This window comes from Micropterus dolomieu, linkage group LG22, assembly GCF_021292245.1.
Source record: "Micropterus dolomieu isolate WLL.071019.BEF.003 ecotype Adirondacks linkage group LG22, ASM2129224v1, whole genome shotgun sequence".
Classification (NCBI taxonomy): Eukaryota; Metazoa; Chordata; class Actinopteri; order Centrarchiformes; family Centrarchidae; genus Micropterus; species Micropterus dolomieu.
The window spans coordinates 6,452,366-6,470,155 of NC_060171.1; the positions used below are offsets into that span (position 1 = coordinate 6,452,366).

Genomic DNA, 17,790 nt, shown 5'->3' on the forward strand with positions numbered 1-17,790 from the left:
TTGCAACAGCCTTTTCACCTGTTTAACCCAAAAATCTATTGATCGACTCCAGACTGTCCAGAACTCAGCTGCCAGGCTTTTAACCAGAACAAAGAAATATGACCACATTACTCCTATTTTAGCTTCATTACACTGGCTCCCAGTATGTTTTAGAATTGACTTTAAAATTCTATTGATCACTTTTAAAGCTCTTCATGGCCTCTCGCCTTGTTATATTTCTGACCTTTTAGTCCCATACATACCAGCACGTACCTTGAGATCCTCGGGCAGAGGTCTGTTGTCTGTTCCAGAGTCTCGACTGAAAACTAAAGGGGACAGAGCGTTTGCTGTCAGGGCCCCGAGGCTCTGGAACAGCCTGCCCGAGGAAATCAGGTCGGCTGAGTCAGTGAACTCTTTTAAGTCCCTTCTTAAAACGTACTTTTATAGGAGAGCCTTTCCCGATCTTATTTGACTTTATTTTATCCCTTTTATTTTATTCTATTTTACTAATTTTATATTTATCTTAAACGTGTATTTTAGTCTTTTCTTTTCTATATCATGTATTGTTTTTGTATTATTGTTTTTTGGGTATTATTGTCTTTACACTTGTTAAAGCACTTTGTAACTTGTTTTTAAAAAGTGCTCTACAAATAAAGATTATTATTATTATTATTATAATTGTAAACTCAATTCTTCAGTTGGCACTCATCCTCTCATGCTTGTATCTGTGTTTGGAATGTACACAAGACTGCCTGTATCCTTGATTAGAATGTAATATCAACAACTGTCTTACTTCACTTGTCACAGCGGCGCCAGAGTACAGATAGCTTGGGTGACCTCTGTGAGGTAGCATGAGATGCAAGGCTGTGATGTTAAAGACAGATCTGCAACCTTAGTCTGGAAGTCACCCTTAGTAAAACAACTAAGTGCATTAGTCAGCTGCACGACCACTGGCAGAGCCCTAGTCGCGCTGAGGCCATTTTTGGTTCTGCAATACCAAAAATCCTAAATGTCATACTAAACTGAGATAAGATCCATGTGGCCACGATCAGATAATAAAAAAATATGACTCACTGATTTAAAAAAAATACTATTCTCTCTGATAAAAAAAAACGTGACATCAGAGTCATATGTGAGGGGAAATGTTTACAAATTGGACACATCAAGGTGCAGTGTGAATAGCTGTTATCTTTGTTAAGTCTAATAATACTCATCCTTTTCCTATGCTCTCAAGTCCACAAGCGGCAACTCGTTACCTGAGGGGTCGGCCTCAGACAAGACTGGAGCTTTTCAAGGATTAGTGCAAAGCCATTTAGATCACGAAAGACAACACAGCCACGGTAATTGTTGGATGCTTTGAGTGTATCACACTGGGAGATATCATATAATGGGCTTTTTCAGCTTTGATTCTTTCACTTGCGTGATGGCTAGCACAGAAGACAATATTCCAAAGACAAGCTTTCAACGTTAAAGCAAGCTTTAACCCCATACTAGCTGACATTGATGCACACCATGTTTATGTTTTCCCTGATTTGCATGTAACATCTCAACAATCTCTTCAGTTATGAAACAATTCTTCTTTCTAGATATTGTCCTTGGATCTGAATCTCAACTTGCTGTAGACTCCCCAGAATTATATGTAAAAAAGTGTTGTTTTTCCTATTCAAGGGTTTCTTTCTTCTTAATGACAACTTTCTCTCATGGAATCTTGACTTTTGCTTGTGATCCTTTCTTAACTTTATTTCTATTTAATTATTGAGTAGTTCCTCATCTAACTTTGAGAAGAAAAAAAAAATTCTACATTGCGATTCATATGGGAGAAAAAATAATAATCTCTACAATTTCAATAGGGTCCTTGCAGTGTTTTGTGCTCGGGCCCTACTAATAATTCCTTCAGTTCCAATAGGGACCTCGCATGTTTCATGTTCGGGCCCTATTTAATATCTCAACACAATCATAGCCCTGTGCTGTATCTCAGCTACTCTCAGTAGCACTGTTTGAGTATTACATTCTGTGCATGCCTTTTAAAAGTCAATTACTGTTCTCTGCAGTGTTGACAAATGGGAACAGTGAACTCCAAAGGACATCTAATCTCTCACTTCTCATTTCAGGTTTCTGGTAACACATCTAGTACCGGTTCCTGCATACCTCAGATTCCACAGACCTCAAAAGACTCAAAAGTATTTACCTCTGACCATTTTCCTGGCTAAATATTATCTCATTTTGGTTATCTTAACTGTGCTTTTTAGTGACAAAGATTTAATAGGCACTTACAGACACCTTTATTTGCTTCACTACGACCTCCTCTGCAATGGAAGATTTTAGTTGACTGGATGAAGAGAGTATTTCTTTAGAGATGACATCACGGACAGCCTGTCCTTGTATACATTGCAGACCTACTAAGTATGTGTGTGTGTGTTTTTCTATTTTCTCTGAACCGTGAGAGCATTTGGTGGGTTTTGAAGAACTCATTCATCCCTTCCTGTGGCGACTAAGCTCAGTCCTTACAAACTGAAAAGAAACACTGAATGTGGTGGGAGAGTTTTCAAGTGTTTGTGCCCACACATTCCCCCTGGGCCGTCTTACAGTTGAGGCATCTAAATCTATTTCAAAAGCTTACGTAAGCCATGCTGGGCCACAGTGCCAAGTCCCATCAAACCCATAGGGGTGCCTGGTGTGTGAATAAAATTTCAGGGAGGAGACAGTGAATATGTTTGACCTTTTGTGAGGCGCACGGTGAGGGCCTGCCTCCTGATCTCTCCAGGGCATTAACCTTATCTCAGAGTAACGTAATAGCCTATTGACTGCTGTGTGTATCTATCCTGTGGATTCAAGTTCAATGGCTGATGTCTTTTTCTCTGGAAGGACATTTTGGTACAGCATGGCCTTAACGCCACCGGTATTAGGGGTTCATTTCCTACTGGTACCACCAATGCTACCATATTTATGAACTCATGATGTGTGGGAATGGGCTAAAATGAGCCATTTTGTTCTACTACTAATTGTGCTTTAATTTTGAGGAATAATTGCTATTTACACTCAATCTTTGATACTTGTCAAAGAAGAAACAGCAGATCCTTTCTCTTACAAAAGAAAAGTTAAATTCATAAGAAATAAACCACACACCTTTTGTTTTACAGGTATAAACCCTTCATAAATTAAAATTTATAATAGAAAAAGTAATTAATCTGACCTGTCAGCAACTCTTTTGGACTGCAGGGGATTTTTAGTTGCAGTACCGTGGTTGACCACTGGAGCAAACTGGCCGAGTGGGGGCACTGTATTTGAATGCAATGCATATGACCAGTAGTTTATGGTGGCATTGTATGTAGTTGTGAGTTTTAATTTAAATAGACTTTAACTTAACATTATTGAGTCAGTTTGCTGTCTTTATGAATCATATTTAGTTGTGCTGGTTATACTTTGTTTTAGCTTGACACAGATCAATCCAGCGTGCAAGAAAGACACAACCATATATCATTACTGAGGTTTACTTCAGCATGTAGAGTGTGAGTTTTTGAAGTAATCTTCTCTTCTGACATTTCCTTGGCTGTTGCTTTTGTAATGTTGTCTGTTCTGTAACATTAGAAAGTACCACTTTAGCATTATATTATGTGTTTATCTTTAATTGTGTTTTAATAGAGTGAGCCTACTTAGTTTGCCTTGGGGCTACAGAATCATTTTACCCAATAAATACCATAAATACCCCATAATTGCCTAAACTTGCCCACAGGATCATCTTTGCTCCTCCACCATTTCAAAATGACATGGATTAAAGCTGTATGTACATACAACCCTCCATATTGGCTCAAATGTCAAAGTTCAGAGGTCTATTGTTGCATTATGAGTAAGAGTACCAGAGTATTAAGAGTAAATGCTAGTCACTGGGCAACCAACAGTCCATTGCAGCCATATTATTCTCATGTTTTATGACACTGTTGCTTGTCTCAATTTAAGATCCTTACCACCTTAACACTTTAATCCCAAAATGTTTTAATACAAAATGCAGGGAATCCAAAATGCAAACATAAACAAAAGGGAAACTTTAATAAAATTTTTTCAAGATACACTTGAGGGTTGATGGCTTTCTTTGCCAAATTCATAATGGAGAATACATGAATGAATCTCAAATTGACTCCATCCACGTGCTTTTTCCCCAAAACGCTTTATACTACTGCATTGCTAATGATCATTAATGTGCTAACATTATTAGAAGAGCTGACCAGTCGTCTGTGAATCTCATGTTGAATGTTAATGGGCTGGTTTCTGCTGCCGTTGGTCCATGCAGAGGAGAATCCTCTGGAGACCGGCACTCCAGCTGCGGGCCAGCAGGCCTGGCGTGGGCCATGGGCATGGATTGGTGCGTTTGAACAAGTTTCAAAAAATATTTAAACAACAGTAAAATTTATATTAATACATCTAAAAAGAGAAGGAGGGACTGGTGGTGTATATGATGATGGTGTATATGATAAAATTATATATTATTAAGCAAAAAAAATGATTTTAATGTAACACAACAGCGTTCAACCTTCTCTGCTAATGAAAACTGAAACTGCGTTGTTGTTTTGAACATAGAGTGTCTCGTATGTCTTTCCTGGGAAAATTCATCTGGCACAGTTGCACTGATTTGTTTGGTGTAATTATTGTGTTAAAGAGCATGGGATTTACTGTGGAAACAATGTAAATAAAATAAAAAATGAATGGCTGTCTTTAAAAAGCTTCTCACTTGGATTTATGTCTCATTATTTACCAACTTTGCCTTTAAAGAGTCTTTTGCTGTTGATCACAAAAAATGTGACTCAAAGTGATAAAAAATAATTTTAAATCCTTCAAAAGAAAGTATTGTTACGCAAATGTATTGATTGCAAGTTTTCGCCCTATTTAAGAAAATTTTTAGTACAGCGACATTTGGCAGTTAGTAGACTCTGCATGTTGTATCAATGTATGCTGGTAAAGTACAGAAATAGCCTAAAGCCTAAAACTAAAGAGAGCATAACAGGAAAATGCAATTCAGTGGTCGATTCATTATCTCCACGTTGTCTCAGTTCACAATTTCCATATAATCAAGTACATAAATAATCATAACAACAATGCAAACTATCAATAAAGAACATGTAGATGTAATCAAATGTACCATTTGGAATTAAATAAACCAAAAAGCATTTCAAATATATAAATAAAAGTCAGCATGCAGATTTCTGAAAATCTGAAAAGTGCAATTTTCCCCCATTCTTCTTTGCAGTCTTTGCCACATTTCACAACCAAACTGTAATTTTCAGGTCCTGATGTAATTTATGGATTGGATTTTGGTCTGGTCACTGCAGCACATTAAAATTGTTGTTTTAAAACCAATCCTGTGAGTGCTCTGACACAGGACAAAGTCAAGCTGACAAGGATCGCGCCTATTACTACATCTATCCAAAGTAGAATCTTCACTGCAACAATTCTTTGCTTCAGGCAGAGATGATTTGTAAATTTCTGACACCTTGAGATCAGAAAGTACGAGATTTGTGGGGCACTGAGTCATTTCTGAGGTGAACAATTGCAGAGGAAGTTTCTAAAAATAACTCGCTGTGTCATTTCTCCTTGAGTAAGAGTGGACACTAAACTTACCTCCTAGCCATATATTTCACTCCAATATTGAAATAAGTCATAGTCCAGTAAATGCCTGTCATCTGTAGTATTGGGGTAGAAAAATAAGTTAGCAATAACTTCTGTGGAAACACTATATGTACTGTCACATTGCACAAAGACAAACTAATTCACCACAGATGCCAGGCACAGCTCCAACTGGGAAAATGGATCCATCTTTCCGCTCCAGCTTGAAACAGAATACGATGCCATGAGAGCTCAGACTTCCTTCTCACCGGACAGACTGAAGCCTTTATTAGTTTTAAGGAAAGTGACACTTGTTAAGCTACAAGCCTCTAGAGGCTGCTTTAAAATTTCACTTGTGTTCATGGATCTTCAGATTGCATGACTGTCACTGTTTCTGGTGTCAGTCTGTTTTAATCAAACTGTTATTAAGCGCGTCCTGCGTCAATTTAAGAAGGAGGCAAGTTTAGGAATAAGGTTACGTGTCACACAACAGAAACAAGAATCAGGATTGAGCCGCTTGATATAAAGTGATGCCCATCAGCGCTGGATAAAACCCTGATTCTACTGTGTGCGGCATTTTGTCCTGCAACACAATAGGGAGCAAATGTAGGCTACTTGTTGCAAATGAGCATCCCAAGTAAATGTTATAAGGAAGACTATTATATGGAATACTATATGTAGACTATTGTATTGTTGTGTGACATAAAATACAGCTATGAGGAGAAATCCTTTACTTCCTTTTGCAAGAACACACTCCATAAGCGCTACAGTATTGTTAGTATCCATATGGGACTAAGAGATGAAACCCTGACACCACTCTGTTGTGGACCACAATACCCACTGGGAGTGTTTGACAGATAAGTGCTGCTCCACACAGGTAGTAAGTGTGACTCCTGTCCAACCCCCGCGATGTGACAACAGGTTTTCATATCAAACTGGCAAAATTGATCATTTGCCGTCGCCTTCCCAGGCAAATCATATGACAAAAACAAATAACAATATACACGGTACACCCAGTCATCCACTCTGACCTACTCCCTGAGACGTTTTGTGGCTCTACATCACTCTACTTCTGCATAAACAAGAGCAGCAAGAATTGACACGAGTTGAAATTGTTTCAACAAGCAAAAAATTCACACTTAACCAAAGGCTTCATGAACATACAGAGACAAAAACAAAATGGGTCTGGCAGAAAATAACAGAAAGAGCTGGAGTTTTTGATAACTTTTGGAATCAGTTAGAGGCTGAGCTGTCACACCCACAGACATGTTCGACACACACACAGTCTGTGCATAATTTGCTAGCTAGCTTACAGTTAATGTATGCACAGCCCGTCCAGTGTGAGAATGAACACTGCAAAAATAATCCAGCAGTCAAATTCACTGGGATAGCTTACTTATTTGCTACACATTGATTCATTAATAATTTGGCCTATAAAATGAAGATACAATTACTTACTAATTTTAAATTGATTTGTCTGTTCAATCAATGAACGGTTTCAGCACTGCTGTAGAATGACCCTCGTCTGTCTGTCCATCCATCCATCCAGCTTGCAAAATACTTTGGGGGACAACCAGTCACCTATTTGTTTGGTTATGACAAGAATCAGATTCAGAATCTGATTCCCTTAAACTAACAACTTCACTTAACAATTTAGGAGCCAGTGTTATACAGTATGGCTTATAATGCTATCACTATGTTGCATATGGGAGAAGAAAAAATGGAAATGCAACATTTCCCAAAGATTATTCCTTCTAACTTTTCATTTGAGTATTCATTGAGTATTTGTCTTCATCACATTTATTTTTATTCTTCTGTGAAGCTCAGTAATGTGTTCCTCCCCCTTTGTTCATCTGGGCTGAAGATGCATTATGAAGTAGCCACTCATCCAAGAAATGTACATCGATGATTCATCTTAATCTATTTTGCTGTACATCGCATCTACAAGCGTGAAAACTAAATTCTTCAACAGAACAGAAGTGATGTAAGAAAATGCCAAAGTGATTCAGTCAAATATGTCACACAATAAATAATCCGTTGTACACGGCTCTATTTGTCATTTTCCTAAATATAAAGAATTGACAAAAATATACATGGGCCAACATTGGGCACACAGATGCCTAAGTACTTAGACAGAACTTAAACAATTATGTTAAAATTCTAGGGCTTTACACAGCTGAAAACCTGGACAGCCTTATGGTGTCTTGTGCAAGAAAACTTGGTTAAAGTAAGTTTGTGGTTATTGTCAATACAGCCATGTCTTTAGTGTTGATTTCTGTGTTTTTTGTTTTTCCAATCTCAAGAGTGTTGCATGGGGGAAAGAAGGAGAGAGAGATGAGTGGCAATTAACTTGGTTCTCCACGATTCCATGTCTCTCAGTGGTTGTCCAGTGCAGTTTGGCAGCTGATCTACACTTCTCCCAAAAAAACAGTTTTCACTTCGCGCTCTGGCACAGCAAGTCTACTGCCATGTTTTGCACATATGTAAGGCTGCACATAGGCACAATGGTGCATTGGTGAGAAATTTCAGTCTACCGAAGTTGAGGACAGACAAACCGATATTGCCATCCCTAGAGCCATGTGGCTAAAAACAGCATCACAGTTCTCCTACACTGACCTCAATGCTCCAAATGGTATTGTTTCATTTAAATGCATGCTGTTCAAGTTTTCTCCTAAAAATGGGTCCAAAGGTTAGCTGTTAACTGGCCTTCTAACAAGTGGAAACATTTTAAACCATAGTATTATGAATGTCCAAGTATTTATGATGTTTTGGTATATTACTGCTGTAATTAGGGAATCACACGATGCTAGAGAAGATTGGTAGCTTCAATCTGAATTCAATCTATATTTTCTGCTTCCTGATGCATAGTTATTGCTCTCACTTTTAAATAATGCAAGGGCCCTTTTACTTAAAAGGTTCATCTCATCTTTCAACTTTGTTTTTACATTGGTAAATACTTTTCTGTTTAGCTTTCCTGAAGAGGAAAACATGACACATCCACCTTACACAACTATCTGTCATTGCTTTGTTTGCTTCAAAGGAGTGACGTCCCTGTGTTGTGTTTACCAATAAAGCCAACCTGGTGGAAAACACGAGTGCAGGTCAGCATAGTCTATTAATTTTTCATTAATTAGTTTGGTAATTAATCTAATCCTTTATAAATGAATGCTGTTATTATGGGATATTGCTACATTACACCATTTAAGTAAATCAGGACAAGATAGTCAATACTTTAAAAGCACATGTGAATGATGACCCTACACCTGCAACCTGACAATACAAAGCTCCAGTATGAGTGTAAAATGTCAGACAGTGACTGGTGGCTTCACGCCAGGAGAGACTTTCACACGTTTAACAAGGCAACCAGATGAAAACTGGTTTTCTCTCCTCAGAGTAATGGTAGTGTCAAACCTTCCATAGACCCAATTCTCACCACAGTAGGACTACCTAACAACAGTCCTGTGACCCCTTTCTTACTTAATATTTCCAAATCATATATATCCTGATTTAAGGATTTTAAAGAATACAAACTTTTTTGGGTAATCGTAGAATTACTTTTACCAGATTTAACCTATGACACCTGAAAACTTATTCACATATTCGTACATATATATATTCATATTTATTCACATAGCGCCAATTCATGATAGAAGTTATCTTATTACATTTTCATAGAGCAAGTCTAGACTACTCTTTTTTGAGACTGAACAATTCCCACCACTAGGAAGCATTTCACGATGGCAAGGAATCATGCATCTTTGTCAATCATAACTTTGGCTCTGATTCTATTTTGAGGTAAACACATTTGCAGACAGAAGAAGCTAATGAAAATGTCACTCCAGGAAGATTCCCTCTCTTTTTGTTGATTTAATGTTAGTCTTCACCAAGCACAGTTTTCCTCAAACATCTACCTTTTGCTGTTGCCCCTCATCTTTTCTCTTAAATAAAATATATAATTTATCTGGATCAATATTTGCCTGTTTTGCGAAGCTCTATGGGAAGACTGCAACTGTCTGTTTCAGATGCCCTTAACAGCTCCTCATAATAAAAATGTTTGCATTCAAATTCAAACATTTACCATTTAGAGACATCGTATGTATTATCCCAGTGTCTGTTTGTGCATATTCAATCCGTACCTAGGAACCTTTTGCAAGCACGGGTTTATCATTTATGCCTGTTGTCACTAATTTGCATCATACCTACATCATACCTGAATTTATATATTTTCTATGTTCTATAGACAAATTACAATATCCACTTATATTAGCATCAGCTTGAAAGCAAATGAAAACAAAAATAATATATTCAGGCGAGAAGGGGTTAATATGTTATTATGGTAGGCTGAGTGGTTGGCCTAAAATCTTTGAGCAGATTTTCATTTAGTGGAATAATTTAGACTTTAAAGTAGTGGAAAAACACTTATAACATTTAGAATTATAATACTTCAAAACACTTAAAATCACAGAATTAAAAAACAGTCTACTCGTCTACTTGCTCCACAAGATCTAAGGAGGCAGAGAAAATAAATGTTTCGCTTTGTCCTTTTTCACATTCACTGTGGTCTTTCCAAGATAACACATGGTCAGTTGTGACAAGTACTTGTGTGAAAATACCTGCTTGACTTTTCATTTTCATGAATAATAAGAGGAACTTTGAGAGAGTCAGGTGGTGATCCAATTACAATTTCCTTGTTTTCTTTGTGCAATGCTAGTGCAGCTCAAGGATGCCTTACTTAACAAAGATATTATACCCCCAGTGAGCAAGTCGCCAACTTTGTCTGTCTGCCTTCTGGTGCTGGGAAGGTAGTGTACAACAGATTTATCACAACTTAAAAGCAGCTGCCTGCTGTAACTAAACAGGGTTGATGAAAGCGGAGTTGTGGCCCTGAAGATCCAAATACTGTACACCAAAAGACTCCATTGAGCTGAGGTGGACCGCAGAGTCATGTAAGAAAACCTGCAATGCTGAACCTTTGTCTCCCCTTCTGGCAGTGAGAGTAATTACGCAAAACACTGTAAACGCATGATCGTGATGTCTGCCTACAGACAGAGGTGAGCTCAACCCAGGCAGAAATAGTTACAAAAATACAGAGAAATGTCCACCTTTCCACGACAAAAAAATCCATTATTCGGGTACAGAGTAAATGTAATCGCTAGATAGCCTACTCCAAACATTTATGTCCAAGATGCAACATCCGTATCAGGTCTTACTCCTTTCTCTTCTCTCATTGCTTTCTTTTTATTACCATAATCCTTTCTCTGAATGCCAAGTTTCTTTTATATCTAGAGCATCTGAAACCTTTTTGGATGCCTCATAGGTATTTCCCCCATAGGCTCAGCCATACTCCTAGCTATTGTAGCCTACTCCATCACCATGCAGAGGGAGAGTTGCGACTTCTCAGTTCAATTTCAGTCGAGTTTAGATGTAAAGTCCCTCATTCCAGCTCTAATTTAAAAATACTGATTAGTGCAGCATGGACATCAGGATTTCAAAGATGAAAATTTAGCTGGTTGTGAGATAATTTGGGTAAAATGAAGTGAGATTTTCCTTAGATTGGCTAAACTGACCGATTTCTTTCCTTGAAGGGATAACCTGTTACCTTGAGCGAGACACTGAATCCCAACTAGCCCCAAGGTTCCTATCTGCAGCCAACCATGACCTGTGCAGACTTGTCCAACATGGATGAATAATGTATTCTCCTGAAAGCATTTATGATTTTGGTTCAGGTCTGCTAGGATATCAGTGTATCTTAAAGGCAGGGCGATAAGTTCAGCAGTGTTGAAGTGTATACCTGTAAAAACACACTACATGCCTGACCAATACCGCTTCTGCCTTGTATACTTTACCACCACCTATCCATCACTGCCACTCTCTCTTGTCTCCAAATGTTGGGTATGAAGTGCATTCATCTTTCCTTTCATGCTTTGGTTCTGTAGACTAAGTGCCCCATCATCACGCCAGCACTCTGCCAATCTTCCATCTTGACTGATGAAAAATGTGAGAGTGCAGCGCTCAGTCCCACCTGGTGCCCCCCCCCCCCCATTGTCTTTAAGTGGTTTTAGAGGCTCTTGTGCCATGCTTTAAGGGAAATATCCCTCTGACAGAAGAGAAAAGGACAGCAGCCCCGTCGTATCCTGTAACTCTGAAACTGAATGTGACGCATGCTGCCTCTTCAGGGCGTGGAGACCACCGCTGTATTTGTTGTTCTGATGCTGGAAAAACAAGGACAAAACTCACTGCACTGCTATAATCTCTTGAACTCTCTGATTTACTCTGACTTTTCTAGCTTTAAACAAAGTAAAGCTCACTCTAAATAAAACAGAGAAAAAGTTTTAGTGGGGTTTAATTTTCAGTGGGGTGGCTACGGCTTGGAGGTAGAGCAGTTCACCACAAATAAGATCAGCGGTTCGATCTCCCCCAGACCCCAAGTTGAAGTGTCCTTAGGCAAGATACTGAACCCCAAATTGCTCCAGTGTGTCATCGGTATTTGAGTGTGTGTAACTGATTAGTTTCTTTCAGATGAGCAGTTGGCACCTTGCATCGTAGCTTGTGCCATCAGTGTGTAAAGGTAGTGTAAAGCCCTTTGAGTGGTTGGAAGACCTCACAAGTACAGTTCATTTAACATCAGTTCACATCAATTATACAACCATTTGGCAAATCCAAAATATCCCACTGCAACAGGCAAGTTTTACCAATCACCTTCAATAAACAAAATTACTTTAACTGACATTTTTTGAAGTATCATTCAACCTAATGTGTTCGCTGGCTCTACAGCTGAATCCGTACAGAGCGTGCAGTCAGTGAGGATTAGTGTGGTGCAGGTAGTTTACTGAAAAAAGTAATAAACTGGAGACCATCTTCTAATGGGATCACACCAGCTACACCAAATCGGTGTTTATGGTGCAATGGAACATGGCATGAAATCAGTTAGTTTGGCAAGTCAATATGCCTTATCATCCTGGCAGGGTCAACTTTTAATCTGTCTTAGATTTGGTATATATATGGTATATGTGTGTTTTGCTGAAATATTCCTGGTTTGATACAAATAATGTTTATATGTTAATAATTAAACTTTTTTTTTATCTGCCTGGATGCAATCTTGGCAAAGCACCCTCCCACCCCTGCTTGGTGAAGATGGTGCCTGCACACTATGTTAATGAAATTGTGTAAATTGAATTGAATATGGATATGATATTCCACTGGCAGCATACTTTTGACCATGTATTATATGACCTTAGCAGATTTCTCAATAAATGCGTAGCAACATATCATCTATCACCGTCCCAAAAAGCAGGGATCCCTGTAGTTTCATTTATGGTAAGTGTTAATTTTTAATTATCACCTTTGTTATGTAGGTGTTGCACACATAGCATGTCAGTTAAGAGCTATAGAGTGTATGCCCCATACCCGGGCAGGCTTTTGTAGTTTTTTAAGGATTTGATCATGTGAATGTGAGAGAAGCTGTATGAAAGAGGAAGCTGAGTTGACTTCAGTCAGTCAATCAGTTTTATTGTGCAGAATCACCATGCAGTGTCCCAATACACTTTAGAGAATACACAGGACAAAACATACACACTCAATTTGACTCTCCCTCAAGACTGTGTCACAATAACCAGCAGATGGCGTGTTGATCCAAGTGTTTGGAACATTTTCATTAGAGAGTTCCATTTCTCTGTAGGACATCTTCATGTACACCATATTGCAAAAACTATGTGTAAAATAATTTCTTGTTCAAAGTTGGAGACACGTTTTTGTCTAAAATATAATTTTGTGCTGTAGACAGGGACACACGGACAGGGATGTCCACATACATTTGGCCAGATATTGCAGTTCAACAGGCAGTTCAGCTGTATTTTCATTGCTTTCTAATGTGCCATGAGTAAGTAGGGCATGTGTGTGCCTGTTTGAAAAATATATGTATGTACATTTACATCTGAAGCAAATGGTACTGATCATGTGCTGCCATCCAGTGGACTCATGCAGGATTCCCTATTTTTAAAATCTCAAGCTTTCTAAACCATGTTTCATCATTTTGCCAGATTGCAGTGAATTCAACGACATATTCATATTTTAGTAGCCTAGAGGTTCATGTCCAATTAGTGCTGATGTACACACATGAACGGTATTCCCATTATCTTATCTTAAAGTGAGCAACTCCATGATTTACTTTTTCTTTATGGGTTAGAAATGAGATTATACGTTCATCCAAGGATCCATTCCTCCCTCTGTCAATGTGCATGTGCTCCCATGTATATTTATGGCATATATGAACTACCTGGAGGTGTAAGCCAAACACAGTCATGTCAGATATATGGGCCACAGCGGGGCTGCCGGGAAGCTGGGCTGCAGTTTGGTTTGGCCACCGCACAGCAGCAGCCATCTCCCTCCCTGTCAGCCTTCATGTGGAGGAGATATTTATCTCTGAGGAGGCAACAGGACTACAGTATGATGAATACTGTCTCACTGTTGTCAGATTTCTGCTGCAGAAAAATTTAACTTCTCATATGCCGGGCTGGTTTTATGAAATTGTTCCCACGTAAAAAATGTTTGAGTGGATGTGACACATTTGAAAAAAAGTTTGTTGAGTTCACTACAAATTTACATGCTATTGTGCTTTGACTTTATCTTAAATTTTATCACAGTTTCTTGCTTTTTAACCATTAATGGGGACATAGAAACCTAACTTTTGATTATTTGAGCCAAGCTAGTTTCAATCAATTTTAACCATGGACTTTGAAACTATTTCAAAATGGTAACTTTGACCTTCATTTACTTGTTCATGAAATATTTTATAAAATTAGAAAATTTTGAACTTGAAAATCTTCCTCACAAAGTCCATTACAGCAACATTAACAGCATGCTATTAGTTAACTTTAATTACATTTTATAAAAATCTTATATCTTCCAATACAATCACTTTAAAAGAAACTTTAAACAATGTCAAAATTGTGATTAAAGGCGATAATATTGGTAAATTTTTGTTGTCATTACCATGTTTGAATAGTACAATTTTAACATTCATTTTCATATGATCCTTCACAATGAAATTCCAGTTACATTATAAAGGTTAATATATTTTTTTTACTTATTTTGCCCTTTATACCATACATTATTTAGACTCTGAGATATTTGCAAGCATTTCCAGATAAACCTGAAATCATGCTACAAGATGGAGCTAAGGGAGGGACTGGCTGCACACCAGCAGTAATGAGTCATCTGTTCCCAGGCAGACTCATTACAACGGGATCAGAGAGATCCCACATTCCTAATCTTCTCCCCTGCACAGCTCCACCCTGCTGGGACTCTTGAGTCTGACTGCAGGCTGAGGACACCAGGCACATCCATACTGGGTCCTTTGTCACCTCTGAATAGTGTGTTGTCCTTTAAATACTGTCAGAGGAGGGTGAGCTACTGGCTGGCAGTGCTTGTTCCCTGAATAAGTCATTTGTCCAAAAGAAATTCTGACAATGGATTTGGACAGTGACTGAATGTACATACTTTGTAATACACATTTTAAAACACTTCATTCATTTGTTCTTTACCTCGTTATTTCTTACAAACACTTTAAACACTACAAGCTTCTCTTTTGCTGCAGAGACGTTGAAATAATACAGTTACTGAAAATCAAGCCTATTTATGGCCTGTCCACAGGTAAGGTCACATTAACCATCACATCAGTCACATTAGTGTTGTCTGATGACTGTGTTTGTTTGTTGCTAATTGTTGGCTGAGCCCAGCCTGTGTAAACATCATTATTCTACAGAGGTTCTGCCTTATCTGACTATTCATGAGTGACGCATCTGTCAGAGCAAACATGATGCTTTTCTACTGATAAGTGACTCACTGTGGGAGTATGTGCATGCATGTTTGTGTTTTCATTTTGAATATTAGGTGCATATTGTAAATCTTTAATTTGGCACACTTGTTCTGTTATGAACTTTTGGTTTTGTATGTTTTTTGTCTGCTACAGCGTAAAACTGATCTGTATGCTGCGTTCTCCTTTAAGAAAAATAATCAGGAACAAAGTGATAAATTATGTTTTTGTTTCATAGTGGCAGTTCCTAGTTCTTAGTCTATGGAGAACTTTTTTCCACACAGTCAATCAAACCACTTCATTTTAAACAACATTGCATAAAACATTTATGTTATTGTTCTATCATAGGCAGAAGGTTACACTAAAAGCTAACCAGCAACCTGCTACACAACAGAAAAGCAAAATAACAAGAACAACTACATTAGTTTTCCTTCTGATCTAACTTACAGACATTAAGTCCTGACCTGTACCGTATAGCTTCTTGAACGAGGTACCACTAAACATTAAGCAGGGGAAAAGGGCATTACTAACTGTAAAGTCTGTTTACAAGCTAGTTAGATAATTATCTGTTCAACTGCAGCACATTAAACAGAATGTAAACATACCTGCAAATAGCACTTCAGTCCATTCAGATGCTGGTGCAGTCCTTACTCTTCAATTCCACAACACACTGCTGTCTGTCCATGGCTTGTAAGCTGCAGCTCAAGTTTGTTTGTCTCTCATTCCCCGGTGGGGCTCAGCCTGCCAGCTGCTGTCAATCAAGAACACACATCAACACACTGCTGACGCAAAAAGGAGCATTTCTGACATTTCCCCCAAAGATAATTTTTTTATAAAAATCTATTAACAATACATTAATAATAAACAATAAAAACACGTTGGCATTTTTGCAAAAAGGGATAACTAAATGTGATTTCAGTCAGATATGAAGACTTAACTTGGTTTTGATTACAATGGGGTGTAGGCTACCAAATAACTGTATAGCATAGCTAGCATAGCTACTATGGTATAAGTGAGGGATTATTGATTTTTTTTAAGAAGGGTAAAAGTAGCTGGCTCTCACACCAAAAACATCACAGTAAAGGGCTTATTGGAGACGTTTTCCTTACCCAAATCAGTGGTTCCAGTTAACAACTGAATGCCGGCTCTACATTTGACATACTTTCTTAGATCTTAAAACCTAGTCTGCTAGTCAGTAATATGGGGCTTCAGGTCACACTGACCAACCTGCATGGTCTTTCTCAACATCCAGAACTGCCAGCAGCACACAGAGAGCCCCTATGGATTCTCCACATGTACTATATGGGGAGACCACTGCTTTCAAAGGAAATGAGAGGAGCCATTGTGATTGGCCATGCTTATTACAAGCCTCTACCATACCCATTGTCCTATACATTTTCTCACATTCGCTTATTTGTTACCATGTGCAACCTGGGTGCATGAATCCCCAGAAAAAAATTGACCATGCTTTGTGCTCTATGACTTGATTCAAGAAAATTTCGCCCATGGCTATTAGATCTTTCATGATCAAGAAAAATGTATTATATGTTTTGTATTTGTGAAAGCTTAGCAACAAACATTTAGTCCAAATTTAAAAAATTAGGCTGTCACGTAGTTAATAATTTAATGATACTATAGCAACACTTGGTCCCAGCCTTAACAACACTACTTAAGAGTGGCAGCCTCCAAGTAATGTTAGTCAAACCTCATGTACAGCAGGGAGATGACATAAGCAATTAGGAAATTTACAGTTAGATTCTCCATTGGTTATGGTATTGGACTACATTTACCAAGGGACCCAGTCTGCAGCTTTCACACAGTAACACTGCTAGCAAATGCCCTGTATGTGTTTGGGTTCACACACAAACACACAATGCACATTAATACACTACAGGCAGAAGACACACACAAACCCATCACCCTGACACACACACTCATATTCCATTCCACTCTGACTTTTCTGGTAACTGGACACCTGCTCTCTCCAGTTCTGACTGACATGCAGCAGTAGAGAGTCCAGAACCAATCCCAGCTCTTCCTAATTGGATTTGTGAGGCATCCTGCCGCAGGCCTCTAATAGCCTCCTGTGAGTCGCCTCGGGCCTGTTGTGGACCACTTCCTCCCTGTGCTGAGAATAAGGGACCTCCTGAAAGGCATTTTTGGCTGCACACTCTGATTCCTCAGAGATATTAGGCACTTGTAGATTTTGAGGGACTTTGACAACAATGTCAGAAAAACAGGACATATGGAAAAAGGAACAAAACAGGGTACAAGGTTCTAGCATTAGGAAGGCACTGCCAACTGATGGTGGTTTAATTTTTTTGAAATACTTCTTCAACTGATTTCCCGTACAAGCCAATGTTTAACTTTCAAACCCACACCAAGAAATCAAACTGTTA

General features: G+C 38.4%; 1 protein-coding gene across 1 annotated transcript in view; it reads right to left on the bottom strand.

Moving 5' to 3' along the window:
- The window catches only part of nts (neurotensin), a 74,681-nt gene extending 58,612 nt beyond the window's left edge, over window positions 1-16,069 (bottom strand). The window contains exon 1 of the mRNA XM_046038582.1: window positions 15,997-16,069. The gene's annotated coding sequence lies outside the window, so the exon portion shown is untranslated. The remainder of the gene's footprint in view (window positions 1-15,996) is intronic.
- Window positions 16,070-17,790: the final 1,721 nt, after the last annotated feature.